This window comes from Pongo abelii, chromosome 16 (assembly GCF_028885655.2).
Source record: "Pongo abelii isolate AG06213 chromosome 16, NHGRI_mPonAbe1-v2.0_pri, whole genome shotgun sequence".
NCBI lineage: Eukaryota > Metazoa > Chordata > Mammalia > Primates > Hominidae > Pongo > Pongo abelii.
The window spans coordinates 17,357,551-17,373,424 of record NC_072001.2 but is presented as its reverse complement, the minus strand read 5'-3'; the positions used below and the strand labels follow the sequence as shown (position 1 = coordinate 17,373,424).

Genomic DNA, 15,874 nt, shown 5'->3' with positions numbered 1-15,874 from the left:
CCTTCCCATATTCATCTAACTTTATTTATAAACCTGGTGTTTAAGTGCAGGGACTTTGGAGGAAGAAAACACCCACGTACAAACCTGGATCCACCCACCAACCTTTTAAGGGGCAGGATGTTGAAAAATTCAAACTCTCAGAGACTGATTTTCCTCAACAGTAAAATAGAGATAATAATACCAACATATACTTCACATAGGGCCTAGTGAGGATTCAATGAGAAAATATATGCAAAATTCTTAGTATAATGATCCAAACACTATAAAGGATTCAATAAAAGAGGGCCAATGTTATTATTTCTCTCTGTTTTTCATCTGATTTTGACTCCCGGGTAGCCCTCATGCTTCAGCTTGGAGGTGTTGAATCAGGCTCTACATCCAAGCTGTTGAAGAAGAAAGGAAACTAGAGGAAGCTGAGACAATGATTTACACACTATTCTTTCCAACATTTTGGTGTTGAATCAGACTCTACATCCAAGCTGTTGAAGAAGAAAGGAAACTAGAGGAAGCTGAGACAATGATTTACACACTATTCTTTCCAACATTTTGGTGTTGAATCAGACTCTACATCCAAGCTGTTGAAGAAGAAAGGAAACTAGAGGAAGCTGAGACAATGATTTACACACTATTCTTTCCAACGTTTTGGTGTTGCAGGGAAAGAGAAAGATCAAGTGAAAATTTCAGGGAGAGGTAGTAAGTTTCAAGGAAGTTTAGAGAATAGCTTATGATTAGAGATATTTCCAAATTCACGAAGAGCTATCATGAGGAAAGGGTCTACTTTTCTTCTGTGTATTTCCAAATGGTGAAAGCTACAGGTTTAAGCATAATTTGGTTCAATATGAGAAAGTTTGAAAAGTCAGAGATATCTAATAATAAGTATTCAATCATAGTCTAGGAGATGTCTTGGTGGAAAAATTGTAGGGGGGATTAAATTATTGGATGAGTTGCTTAATCCAATGACTTTTGAGATCCTTTAATCCTGATTATATGATTTTATAAAGATAGTAATACAATATTAATAATTGCTGATTTGTATTGAATGCTTAGCATGTACCTGGCATTATGCCACGAATATTGTACACATTATTTAATCTTCAGAGCAATTTTATGATGCAGGTGATACCTTTAACTCTATTTTATAAATAAGGAATCTAAACATTACTGAGTAAATGATTTGCCAATATTACACAGCTAGTATATAGTGTTGGTAATGGTTTTAAAACCCAAGTTATCTGACTCAGAATCTTAACACTACATTACAACTTCCTCTACCCTAAGTATCAGCAGATAGACAACAACAACAAAAGCCCAGTTACACAGGCCATTAAATTAATATTTACCAGTACATGTGGAACAACTTAAGAGTGAATGATTTTGGAAACACACTTGCATGGTCAAGATTCAATCAATGAGTAATTTGTGTTCATGTAACTTTCTCCAAGGGGAGTAATACCACTATTAAATTATAGAAACACTGCCCCTGGGCCAGACTCTGTCCTCACACATTCATGTCCCTGAGCACTCTGCATTTCATGAGACTGAGAATCACTCTCTATCTGGTCATCGAGGAAGGATGTGGGCTTAGGAGCTAGGAGGGGCTTGTTTTGAAGAGTGTTTAAGGCCTTGCAAGATCTCAGGCAATTGAATACCTCCCTGAGCACTTATAATTTTTTTTAAGTTACAATTCATCCAAATGTTATAGCAAGATAAAGCATGTGAAAACATCACAGAAAAATGATATTTGAAAAGAAAGTCTTGCCTTGTGATTCATAAGGAATAAGCCAGAAATGCCTTTGAAATTGAGGGGCTACTGAATTTTGGCTTTCATATCCCATCATAATCAACAATAAGCAACTTTTTTTTTTTTTTCTTTTTTTTTGAGACAGAGTCTCACTGTGTCGCCCAGGCTGGAGTGCAGTGGCACGATCTCAGCTCATTGCAAGCTCCGCCTCCCGGGTTCACGCCATTCTCCTGCCTCAGCCTCCCGAGTAGCTGGGACTACAGGCGCCCGCCACCACGCCCAGCTAAGTTTTTGTATTTTTAGTAGAGACAGGGTTTCACCGTGTTAGCCAGGGTGGTCTCAATCTCCTGACCTTGCGATCTGCCCGCCCCAGCCTCCCAAGGTGCTAGGATTACAGGTGTGAGCCACCGCGCCCAGCCCAACAATAAGCCACTTCTTAAAAATTGCCTGAAGTGTTTCCAACTTCTATGACATCATCTGAAGTCATGATCTCTAATTATAGTGATTTATTAACTACTAATTGACGGATATATCAGTAAAATTTATTAACATCTATTAAATAACCATTTTCTATACTGCCAGAAACTACAGAGTATAAATTAATAACATAAGATTCTTACCTTACAGTGTAGTTAATGAGACAAGTTACACAAGATAGTGGATGACATAAACAAATATTTAAAATATATGAGTAGTGCTTTTTGGAATAAATATTCATCTATAAATCATCACTTCAGCTAAAAATTTTTTCACAGTTCCTGCATATGATTTCCTGATCAGCTAAAAGATAATACTTAAATAAGTGTCACTAGTCCAAATGAAGCAAAATATGAATTTTTCAGAGCAGTCAAATTTAATCATTCAAGAACAAAACATTTTTTTTTTAAATCAACTGTTTGAAATCTCTGCAAATTGGAATCTAACTTGGGGGAAAAAAATCTGACACTTCTGCCTTAAAAATCAGAGTATATGGAGCTGTGCTAGTCAGTGGGAATACTCAAAAACATTTTGTTTCTTTCAGCCCCCAGAAGGTCTGCACTTCTCCATCCCCTTTGAAGTTAGGTATGGTCATTAACTAACTTTGGCCAATGAAATACGAGTCTAAGTGATCTGTGTCACTTCTATAAGAAGATTTAAGGGTCTGTGTCTGAGTCTCATGTTCCCCTTGCACTATTGCAGTTATTATGTAAAAAATATGTCCAAATAAAGCCTACCTCAGCCTGAGTATCCAAGACGTTCTAAGAGCTGAGGCTCCTGTTGACCACTGTTGGACAAGTGGCATCAGCAAGAAGTAACCTTTAATTGTTTTAAGCTACTGAGCTTTGGGGGTTGTTGGTTACTGCAGGAAAACCTAGCCTACACTATACAGGACTATAATATAACCATTAATTGATAAAGCACGGTTATTAACAGGAAGACGATTTTTAAAATTGGAAGTTTCACATTAAAATCCAGTTTTCCCGCTTCTCTTGACAAAAACAAAAATGAAACAAAACTTCCGACATGTTTATACATAGTTGCTCCCTTCACAATGAGCATGTATCCCCCAGTTCACCACTATAGTCACCAGCCAATGTGACTACATCTGGGCAGTTTCTCTCTGGGGCAGTATGTAGACATTTGAGTTTTAATCCCTGTACTAAGCCATCTAAGCATGAATCATCTGTTGAACTGACTGTTCTTTACCGAATTATATCTCATTTTCAGTTACAAACTTCAGCTACACTTGTACCAATACAGAAAGTATCATCAATATGGCCCAATAATTAAGAAATTGGATTCTGGAATTAGGTTGTCTGGGTTCAAATTCCAGCTCTACCACTTCCTAGCTATGTGCGATAGACTGAATGTGTCTGCACCCAAAATTCATATGCAGAGACCTAACCCTCGAGTTGATGGTATTAGGAGGTGAAACATTTGGGGGGTGATTGGTCATGAGGGTGCAGCCCTCATGAATAGGATTAGTACCCTTATAAAGGATACCCTGGATACCTCCCTCATCCCTTCTGCCATGTGAGGACACAGCCTCTATGAACCAGGAGGCAGGAAGCAGACCCTCACCAGACACTGAATCTGCCAGCACTTTAATTTTGGACTTCCCAGCCTCTAGAAATGTAAAAAATAAATTTCTGTTGTTAATATGCCACCCAATCTATGGTAGCTAGTGATAGCTGCCCAAACTGACTAAGATACTATACTGTACAACTTGGGCAATTTACTTAGCCTCTTCAATTTCCAGTTTCTTTATCAACAAAGTGGGGAATAAATACTGTACCTACTTGATAGGATTATGATGAGCTAACAGTAAAGGGCTTCCACAATGCCTGATACCTGGGCTAAGCACCCAGTGTTAGTTGCTATTATTTTTATTTTTATTCTAAATTCTAAGTGGTTTCTTCATCTGCACAGCTATCAGGGAATTCAATAAACATGAATGACAAATCAAACTTGGTCTGCAGAGCTGGTACCAACCAGGTCGTGCCTCTAATAAAAATCAGACCTCCAAAGCAGAAGCAAATTTAATTCAGTGAGCACCACTGTCTCAGGCTGTCTGCTGTACTCAGGTTAATGGAAAGTTGTTCCCAAGAGCATTGTGACATGTTCATTTAAATGAGAAAACTATACAGACATTTACAAGACTTACGTGTAGTCTATGCCAAGTAGTCATTATGGCTCACATCAGTGATCCTGGGGCAAGCAGAAAGAATCACCAGGAAGCAGGAAGTAGGCCAGCACCAGACACTGAATCTGCCTAACTGATGCCCATGGCCACATGGCACAAGACAGGACATTTATGTGAACATTATCCTGTTGAAGGAAAGATACTGAATTCTACCAAGAAGTGTCTAAGTCACTTCTGAGGAAGAACATATAATTATTTGATTCAAATCACCTAGCCAAAAGAGCATCCAGCTTTCAGCAACCAGGGTATCACTCCTCATCACCCAAAGAACTGGCTTACTCATTAGAATCACAAAAACGTGATTAGAAGCACTCATTTAAAATGCACTAATTCATACTGAAACCACCTTTATCCTGCAAGCCCCTTTAAACCCTGGAAACTCCTGGAGCCAACTAAGCAACTGGACTTAGACCATTAATAAGAACAGGGGGTGGTGAGTAGTGAGCAGAAGGGTAAACGCAGGAAGGGGAGTTCATGTTGACTGCAGGCCTCTTGTGTGTCAGCTATTGTGCTGGGCACTTAGCATGTTGGTTTGTGGAAGAATGAATTGAAAACAGGACCTACAAGGAGGATAATACCTCCTTTTTACCTGATGAAAAAGCCAAGGTTCAAAGATGGTAAGGGACTTGCCAAGTGGTCTTCAGTTAATTAGTTGCAGAAATCAAATCTGAATGCAGTTCTTTCTAAATCTGAAGTCTACACAGTCCTGATCACACCTATCCATCACAGGAAGCCACCAAGCAGGTCCATGACCTTGACCCAAGGGCAAAGTGACCTTAGCTTCACACACCAACTGTGCCAACGGCAATGGTTTTCTACTCCCTCTAGTTGCATAAGGCACTGTTCTCTAACCATATTTTGTCATCTCTATTTTCCTCAGAGCATCTTCAAATTTCTCATTCCTCCTCAAAATCCTGCCCCCTCATTCTGATTAGATGCCTTTGCTTTATATTTCACTCAGTTGAGGCCATCAAACAATATTTCACCTTCCTGTCCATTCCCATACAAACTGTTCAGTGGCCCATATTTCCCCCTTCCTACCTTCCTCAAGGGAAAAGGTGTCCCTCCTCCTTGTCCACGAGCAATCTGTCTCCTTTGTTTCTGTTATCAACTCCTTTGAAGAGCCCAGGAACTTCACTGCATTCGTTGTATATTTCTACCTCTCAGTCAATACTCCACTCACCCACCTGCCTGGCAACATATATCCTTGCTCATTCATGGATTTACCATGAAGTTAATGAAGCTTAAGTTTCAGGGTCAACCACTCTCTCCTTTTCCCTCTGTCTTGCCCACCTGCTGCTCCCAGTCTGGACTCCCACAAATGCTTAAAGTTGCGGGGAATTGAAGTATTTGATGTGGGGAAGGGAAGCTGGGCTGCAACTGGGAAGGATTTCTATGTAAGAATCTGCCATGAATTAGCCAATGGTGCACACCTGTGGTCCCAGCTACTCGAGAGGTTGAGATGGGAGAATCACTTGAGCCCAGGAGGACAAGGCTGCAATGAGCCGTGATAGCACCAGCCTCACAAGGCTGAACTCCAGCCTGGGTGAGAAAGACTTTGTCTCAAAAATTAATAAATGAAGAGGGCCCTTCTAATTATATATGCTTCAGGTACCCTAAAAGCTGCATCTGCTCCAGTGCTTTTCCAAGTATCTCTGATCTTGAAGACATTCTTCCTGGACCTGACATCCCCTCTGGCTGTAGTTGTAGCTTTCCCTCTATTCTTCTGATTTATGCTTTTTGAAAGGTGGGTTTATGCTCATCATCCCTACTCATTTCAGCCTATTCATTCCTTACCATGTGCAGTGGGTTGAATTGTGCACTCCCCCCAAAAAAAGACATGGCACCCAGAACCTGTGAATGTGACCATATGTGGAAAAATATCTTTGCAAATGTAATTAAGGATGTTGAGATGAAATCATATGAAGGTGTCCTTATGAAAGGAGGGGAAAACATAGAGATAGACAAGAGGAGGTAAGGTGCAGATGAAGGCAGAGATTAGAGTGATGCTTCCACAAGCAAGGAACACAAAAAATCATTGGCACAAAAATCTGTCCCCTTTGTTTCTGCCTATCAACTCTTTTGATTAGCCCAAACTTTACTTCATTAGTTGTATATTCCTACATCTAAATCAATACTCCACCCACCCACCCACTTGGCAACATATATTGTTGTTCATTCATGGACTTACCATAAAGTTAATGAAGCTTAAATTTTAGAGTCACCCACCCTCCTCCTTTCCCTCCATCCTGCCCACCTGCTGCTCCCAGTCTGGGCTCCTGCAAATGGGCTCTTTCTAAAGACAAGCCCAAATTCCAGCACCAGAAGCTAGAAGAGAGGCAAGGAATGGATTATCCCTCAGAGCCTCCAGCCAAGAACCAACCCTGCTGATACCCTGATTTTGAACTTCTGGCCTCTAGAAGTGTGAGAGAATAAACTACTGTTGTTTTAAGCCACCAAATTTGTGGTAATTTGTCACAGCTGCCACAGGAAACTAATGCATCCTGCATCCCCTGCCAGTGCCTAGTCCAACTCCAGCACTGAGGCTGCACCAGCTGTTGTCAGTGATCTTTAGTCAAAATGAAGTGGGTGGATTTCAGTTCTTCTTGACTTCTCTGAAGTATGTGCCACTGCTGACCTGCCTTCTTAAATGCTCACCCACCCTTATCTTCTGTTTTTCATGGTTTCTCTACTATATAGGAGGCTATTCTGTTCAGTCCCCATCAGGGGCACCTCTCCCTGTGCTTGTTCCTTCAATTATGGGCACCAGGACTCTGTACTTGAGAGCACAACCTGTCCTCCTTACTCAGTCCCCAAGGACATTAGATCATTAGATTTAACCATGTGACAGCCCCAGATCTATATTTCTAGTCTAGATTTCTCTCCTAAGCTCTAAATTCATACATCAACTCAGATATTCACAGGCACACTCAGCTCATCACCTTTGCCCCATGCCCCTGGTTCTCACCCAATATTTTGTCTTGACGAATGGTCTCACTGTCTATCTACTTAATCATGATATCAGAAATCTAGATATCATTCTCTCGCTCCCCACATCCAACTAAATATTCAGCCCTAAAAGATCTGTTTCCTCTCCACCCCAAATCAACAGAATATACATTCTTCTCAGCACCATATTGCACTTATTCCAAAATTGACCACATGGTTGGAAGTAAAGCAGTTCTCAGCAAATGGCAAAGAACAGAAATTATAACAAACTGTCTCTCAGATCATAGTGCAATCAAACTACAACTCAAGATTAAGAAACTCACTCAAAACCACTCAACTACATGGAAACTGAACAACCTGCTCCTGAATGACTACTGGGTACATAAAGAAATGAAGGCAGAAATAAAGATGTTCTTTGAAACCAATGAGAACAAAGATACAACACACCAGAATCTCTGGGACACATTTAAAACAGTGTGTAGAGGGAAATTTACAGCATTAAATGCCCACAAAAGAAAGCAGGAAAGATCTAAAACTGACACCCTAACATCACAATTAAAAGAACTAGAGAAGCAAGAGCAAACACATTCAAAAGCTAGCAGAAGGCAAGAAATAACTAAGATCAGAGTGGAACTGAAGGAGATAGAGACACAAAAAACCCTTCAAAAAAATCAATGAATCCAGGAGCTGGTTTTTTGAAAAGATCAACAAAATTGATAGACTGCTAGCAAGACTAATAAAGAAGAAAAGACAGAATAATCAAATAGGCGCAATAAAAAATGATAAACGGGATATCACCACTGATCCCACAGAAATACAAACTACCATCAGAGACTACTATAAATACCTCTATGCAAATAAACTAGAAAATCTAGAAGAAATGGATAAATTCCTCGACACATACATCCTCCCAAGACTAAACCAGGAACAAGGTGAATCCCTGAATAGACCAATAACGGGCTCTGAAATTGAGGCAATAATTAATAGCTTACCAACCAAAAAAAGTCCAGGACCAGATGGATTCACAGCCGAATTCTACCAGAGGTACAAGGAGGAGCTGGTACCATTCCTTCTGAAACTATTCCAATCAATAGAAAAAGAGGGAATCTTCCCTAACTCATTTTATGAGGCCAGCATCATCCTGATACCAAAGACTGGCAGAGACACAACAACAAAAAGAAAAGAATTTTAGACCAATATCCCTGTTGAACATCGACGCAAAAATCCTCAGTAAAATACTGGCAAACTGAATCCAGCAGCACATCAAAAAGCTTATCCACCATGATCAAGTGGGCTTCATCCCTGGGATGCAAGGCTGGTTCAATATACACAAATCAATAAATGTAATCCAGCATATAAACAGAACCAAAGAGAAAAAGCACATGATTATCTCAATAGATGCAGAAAAGGCCTTTGACAAAATTCAACAGCCTTTCATGCTAAAAAACTCTCAATAAATTAGGTATTGATGGAACGCATCTCAAAATAATAAGAGCTATTTATGAAAAACCCACAGCCAATATCATACTGAATGGGCAAAAACTGGAAGCATTCCCTTTGAAAACTGGCACAAGACAGGGATGCCCTCTCTCACCACTCCTATTCAACATAGTGTTGGAAGTTCTGGCCAGGGCAATCACGCAGGAGAAAGAAATAAAGGGTATTGAAACAGGAAAAGAGGAAGTCAAATCGTCCCTGTTTGCAGATGACATGATTGCATATTTAGAAAACCCCATCGTCTCAGCCCAAAATCTCCTTAAGCTGATAAGCAACTTCAGCAAAGTCTCAGGATACAAAATCAATGTGCAAAAATCACAAGCATTCTTACACACCAATAACAGACTGAGAGCCAAATCATGAGTGAACTCCCATTCACAATTGCTTCAAAGAGAATAAAATACCTAGGAATCCAACTTACCAGGGATGTGAAGGACCTCTTCAAGGAGAACTACAAACCACTGCTCAATGAAATAAAAGAGGACACAAACAAATGGAAGAACATTCCATGCTCATGGATAGGAAGAATCAATATTGTGAAAATGGCTGTACTGCCCAAGGCAATTTATAGATTCAATGCCACCCCATCAAGCTACCTATGACTTTCTTCACAGAACTGGAAAAAACTACTTTAAAGTTCATATGGAACCAAAAAAGAGCCCGCATTGCCAAGGCAATCCTAAGCCAAAAGAACAAAGCTGGAGGCATCACGCTACCTGACTTCAAACTATACTACAAGGCTACAGTAACCAGAACACCATGGTACTGGTACCAAAACAGAGATATAGACCAATGGAACAGAACAGAGCCCTCAGAAATAATACCACACATCTACAACCATCTGATCTTTGAAAAACCTGACAAAAACAAGAAATGGGGAAAGGATTCCCTATCTAAGAAATGGTGCTGAGAAAACTGGCTAGCCATATGGAGAAAGCTGAAACTGGATTCCTGCCTTATAACTTATACAAAAATTAATTCAAGATGGATTAAAGACTTAAACGTTAGACCTAAAACCATAAAAACCCTAGAAGAAAACCTAGGCAGTACCATTCAGGACATAGGCATGGGCAAGGACTTCATGTCTAAAACACCAAAAGCAATGGCAACAAAAGCCAAAATTGACAAATGGGATCTAATTAAACTGAAGAGCTTCTGCACAGCAAAATAAACTACCATCAGAGTGAACAGGCAACCTACAGAATGGGAGAAAATTTTTGCAATCTACTCATCTGACAAAGGGCTAATACCCAGAATCTACAAAGAACTCAAACAAATTTACAAGAAAAAAACAAACAACCCAATCAAAAAGTCGGCAAAGGATATGAACAGACACTTCTCAAAAGAAGACATTTATGTAGCCAACAGACACATGAAAAAATGCTCATCATCACTGGCCATCAGAGAAATGCAAATCAAAACCACAATGAGATACCATCTCACACCAGTTAGAATGGTGATCAGTAAAAAGTCAGGAAACAGCAGGTGCTGGAGGGGATGTGGAGAAACAGGAACACTTTTACACTGTTGGTGGGACTGTAAACTGGTTTAACCATTGTGGAAGACAGAGTAGCGATTCCTCAAGGATCTAGAACTAGAAATACCATTTGACCCAGCCATCCTATTACTGGGTATATACCCAAAGGATTATAAATCATGCTGCTATAAAGACACATGCACATGTATGTTTATTGCGGCACTATTCACAATAGCAAAGACTTGGAACCAACCCAAATGCCCATCAATGATAGACTGGATTAAGAAAATGTGGCACATATACAGCATGGAATACTATGCAGCCATAAAAAAGATGAGTTCATGTCCTTTGTATGGACATTCCTTCGCAATACAGTCTACGTGCTACATGAAGCTGGTACATGCTACATGAAGCCGGAAACCATCATTCTCAGCAAACTATCGCAAGGACAAAAAACCAAACACTGCATGTTCTCACTCATAGGTGGGAATTGAACAATGAGAACACTTGGACACAGGAAGGGGAACATCACACACTGGGGCTGGTTGTGGGGTGGGGGAAGCGGGGAGGGATAGCATTGGGAGAGATACCTAATGTAAATGATGAGTTAATGGGTGTAGCATGCCAACATGGTGCATGTATACATATGTAACAAACCTGCACGTTGTGCACATGTACCCTAGAACTTAAAGCATAATTTTTTAAAAAGTACTATTAAAAAAGAAATAAAAAATTGTACCTATGTTATAAAGCATGGTTTGATTAAAAAAGAAAAAAAAGATCTGTTTCTAGGGCCAGGCTCAGTGGCTCATGCCTATAACCCCAGTGTTGTGGGGGGCCAAGGTACGAAGGTTGCTTGAAGCCAGGAGTTGGAGATCAGCCTGGGCAACATAGTGAGACCTGATGTCTACAAAAAATGTAAACAATAAAAATTATCCTAGCATGGTGAAACATTCCTGTAGTCCCAGCTACTTGGGGGATGGAGTGCAGACTAAGTTGGGAGGATTACTTGAGCCCAGGAGCTCAAGGCTATAGTGAGCTGTAACCACACCATTACACTCCAGCCTGGACAACAAAGCAAGACCCTGTCTCAAAAAAAAATGCACCCTTAATCTTTAGAATTTGTCTCCATTTAATTCATCCTGCCTCTTGCCTTATTTTAAGCTCTTGTTATCCCATACTTGACCTTCTACTGTTTGGCTACATCCTGTCCTCTGCAAATAATCTGCCACTTTGCCACTGAAATGACCTTTCTAAAGACAAGCCCAAATTCTTTATGAAATTATGAAACAGCTCCTCTTTCAACTTTCAGAATAAGTTAATGATTGGTTTCTCACCTCCACTGGCAGCCTCATCTCCTAGCACTATTCCATGGGTATTCTCACCTCAACTCTACAGAATGCACTCCTGGACCCTTAAACACATCTGCACCTGCTGTTACATTCCTGTCCCTTCTGCTTGTCATTCTCTTCCTCACCTTGGTTTATCTAACTTTTACTCAACTTTTCAAAACCTCAGTATCCAAACATCACCTTATCCAGAGTGCGCTCCTTGAGGCCAGACTAAATTTCTTTTATTTATTTATATTTTTATTTTTTAGAAACAGGGTCTCGCCCTATCATAGGCTGGAGTACAGTGGTACAATCATAGCTCAGTGCAGCCTCGAGCACCTGGACTCAGGCGAGTCTCTTGCCTCAGGTTCCTGAGTAGCAAGCAGCCAGGACCATAGGCTTGCGCCAACACACCCAGCTAATTTTTAAAAAGTTCTTGTAGAAACGAGGTTTTCCCATGTTGCCCAGGCTGGTCTTGAACTTCTAGGCTTAAGGAATCCTCCTGTCTTGGCCTCCCAAAGTGTTGTGATTATAGGCAGAAGCCAATGCACCCAACCTAACTTGCTTTTAATAACAATTCATTTTAATTAGAAAAGCAATGCATGATCATTGTCAAGAACTTGGAAAACAAAAGCATAATCCCACTGAGAAGGATTACTATTATCATTTGGTCAAAGAGCCCAAAACTTAACTGATGGCAATAAAGGGGAAAAATAGACGGTTTATAAAATGGAACAATTACATGGTAAGCTTTGACCTTTTGTCAAAAGTCTACTTTTGGTTACCAAAAGTAGAAAGCAACCATAGTGTCCTTCAGTAGGTGAATGGATAAATAAACTGTGGTACATCCAGACAATGGAATATTATTCAGTGTTAAAAGGAAATGAGCTATTGTGCTCGCTTCCGCAGCACATATACTAAAATTGGAATGATAGAGATGATTAGCATGGCCCCTGTGCCAGGATGACATGCAAATTTGTGAAACATTCCATTAATTTAATTTTTTTATCTTAAATTTTTTAAATTAAAAAAAAAGGAAATGAGCTACCAAGCCATGAAAAGACACTGAGGAAACTTAAATGTATAATATATTACTACATGAAAGAAGCCAATCCGAAAAGGCTATATAGTATATGATTCCAACTCTATGACATTCCGGAAAAGGCAAAACTATGGAGACAGTAAAAAGATCCATGGTTGCCAGGGGTTAGTGAGGAGAGAGGGATGAAAGAGCAAAGCATAGAGGATTTTTAGGTCAGTGAAACTGCTCTGCATTATACTATAGGAGTGGATACATGTCATTATACATTTGTCCAAACTCATAGAATTTACAACACCAAGAGTGAGCCCTAATGTAAACTATGAACTTTGGGTGATTATAATGTGTCAACGTAGGTTCATCGACTGTAATAACTGTATCACTTTAGTGGGGAATGTTGATAGTAGGGGAGGTTGTGCATTTAAGGAAGCGGGGGGGCCTATGGGAAAATTCCACCTTCCACTAAATTTTGCTGTGAATCTAAAATTGCTCTAAAAAATGGAGTCAGGCCAGGTATGGTGGCTCATGCCTGTAATGCCAGTATTTTGGGAGGCTCAAGGCCAGCCTGAGCAACATAGCGAGACCCCCTTCTCTACAAAAATAAAAAAAAAACTGGCTGAGCATGATGGCACATGTCTGCAGTCCCAGCTACATGGGAGGCTGAGGCAGGAGGATCGCTTGAGCCCAGGAGGATGAGTCTGCAATGAGGCATGATCATGTTGCTGTATCCCAGCCTGGGTGACAGATGAGACCCTGTCTCTTTAAAAAAAAAAAAAAGAAGAAAGAAATTAGTCTGTTTTAAAAGGGCAGGGAGATGGACAGTGTAGGAAGAGCCTAAAGGAGACAAACAAGAATCCTCAATTTCATCATTAACGCAAGGACAAGCCATTGAAGGGCTTTGGGGAATGCAAGAATGACAGTCTCTGAATTACCTTTTAACATAATCACTTTGGCTGCTGCTTGAAGAACAGACTGGAGGGAATCATGGTGGGAGCTGGGAGAACAGAACAGAAAGATGTTAATGCAGTTTAGATTAGCTATTAAGGACTTAGGCTACAAGAAAGGCAGTAAAGATGGAAAGACGTGCTAAATTAAAAGTAATCTTTGGAGGGAAAATTGACAGGATGTAGCAATGGATCAAATGTGTGGGTTGAAAGAAAAGCAAGAATGATGTCAAAGTTTTGGGATAAGCAACTAGAAGCCATTTTCTAGATAAAGGGATGAACAAAGTTGAAGCTAGTTTGAAAAGCAGGATGAAGGTTCACCTTTGAGCACTTTAAGTCTGAAGCTCCTGGTAGTGCCTCACACTTAGTAGGTGGTCAGGTTGCTCGTCTGCTGTTGTTACTACTGTTTTTGTTATGAGCAGAATAGGGTAGGTGAAATACTAGACACATTCATTATTTTTAAAAAATATTTTTCAGAAGTCAAAAGAATAGATGCAGAATCCTATAATTTCCCTGCCATCCCTGTCTCACAACCTGTCACAGTGTCTTTTTAATTTTTTTTTTTCTTTTTGAGACAGTCTCGCTCTGTCACCCAGGCTGGAGTACAGTGGCATGATCTTGGCTCACCACAACCTCCACCTCCTGCGTTCAAGTGATTCTCCTGCCTCAGCCTCCCTAGTAGTTGGAATTACAGGCACACACCATCATACCCAGCTAATTTTTGTATTTTTAGTGGAGATGGGGTTTCACCATGTTGCCAGGCTGGTCTTGATCTCCTGACCTCAAGTGATCCACCCACCTTGGCCTCCCGAAGTGCTGGGATTACAGGGTGAGCCACCATACCCGGCCTAAAGTGTCTTGAATCCTTACACTCATTAAAAGCCACTGGGGTTTATGTCTCAGTCACACTCGTCACAACTCTGCAGAGACCACTCTGAAAAATCTGTTGGAATGCATTCATGTTAGTTTTCAGTAAATAAATCATTGTGCCCAAAGATCCAAAACAATGAATTAATTTGAATAAGAAAGCTTAATTTAATAAGAGACTCTCCAGTATTACTCTTCCAAAACAGTGGTTCTCAAAGTGTATTTCCCAGACCCACAGATTCAGGGTCTCCAGGGAACTTGTTAGAAATGCAAATCTTTGGGCCCCATCCCTTACCTACTGAATCAGAAACTCCGGGAGATGAGCCCAACACTCTGTTATCACAAGCCCTCCAGGTGACTCTGATGCTTGTTCAAGTTAGAGAATCACTAATCTATGGCCGGGCACGGTGGCTCATGCCTGTAATCCCAGCACTTTGAGACGCTGAGGCAGGTGAATCACCTGAGGTCAGGAGTTTGAGATCAGCCTGACCAACACGATGAAACCTCATCTGTACTAAAAATACAAAATTGGAATACAAATACAATTTTTATTTGTATTTGGTGTACAAAAATACAAAAGTGGGATTATAGGTGTAAACCACCGTACCTGGCCAATAGCAATATTTTCATCTGCATGAACAAAAGTACAGAAGAAAATGGTTCGGTTTATTGACAGCAGGTGTGGCACATCCACGAAGCAGGGGCTTGGGAGGCAAGTGTGCTTACCTGACAGATGCCACTGATACACATGTCCAAGGAGTCCGTGTTGCAACGAGTTCCATCCAGTACCTTAGGTGCCAGCTCCACCACCAAATTTTGTCCTCATGCATGACACTTGAGTGCACACGGAGCAGCAGGATCATTATATCATGGAAGCCATTCATAGTAACGCCCCGATACTGGACATCATTGTAGGCTGAGCACTGCCAGGCTCTGAAAGCTTCTGCATCTGGAGGGCAGTCCTGGGGGCAGGGGGAAAAGGCCACAGGCACATCACCCAGTGAGAGAGGCCAACAGAAGATGAAATCAGTTCACCAGAATCTCATGAGACCACACTCCACTTGCCTCTCTCTGGGAGTCACCTAATTCCCCCCTTTTTTTTTTGATTCAAAGTTGAATGTATGCTATGAAATTCTACAGAGATCGCGGCAATAATTATTTATACAGGAGATTATCTCATTATTCTGATCACTCATCCACCCAGCTATTTTTTCCAGATAATTAGAGATTACAAGACTTAGATGCCAAACTTTGCCCTATTTTAACCATCTTGAATATAAATTTTCAAATGCATTATCTAATCTCCTTCCTTTTAAAACAAGGGAAACCAAATGCTTTTAATTTTT

The 15,874-nt window shown here is 40.5% G+C and overlaps 1 non-coding gene and 1 pseudogene across 1 annotated transcript; one reads left to right on the top strand and one right to left on the bottom strand.

Annotated features, from left to right (window-relative positions):
- Positions 1–15,874, bottom strand: part of LOC129050285 (ADAMTS-like protein 3) — a 122,119-nt pseudogene that overhangs the window by 60,555 nt on the left and 45,690 nt on the right.
- On the top strand, positions 12,572–12,676 carry LOC129050595 (U6 spliceosomal RNA). The gene has a single exon (XR_008514274.1). It is a non-coding gene; the product is annotated as a U6 spliceosomal RNA (small nuclear RNA).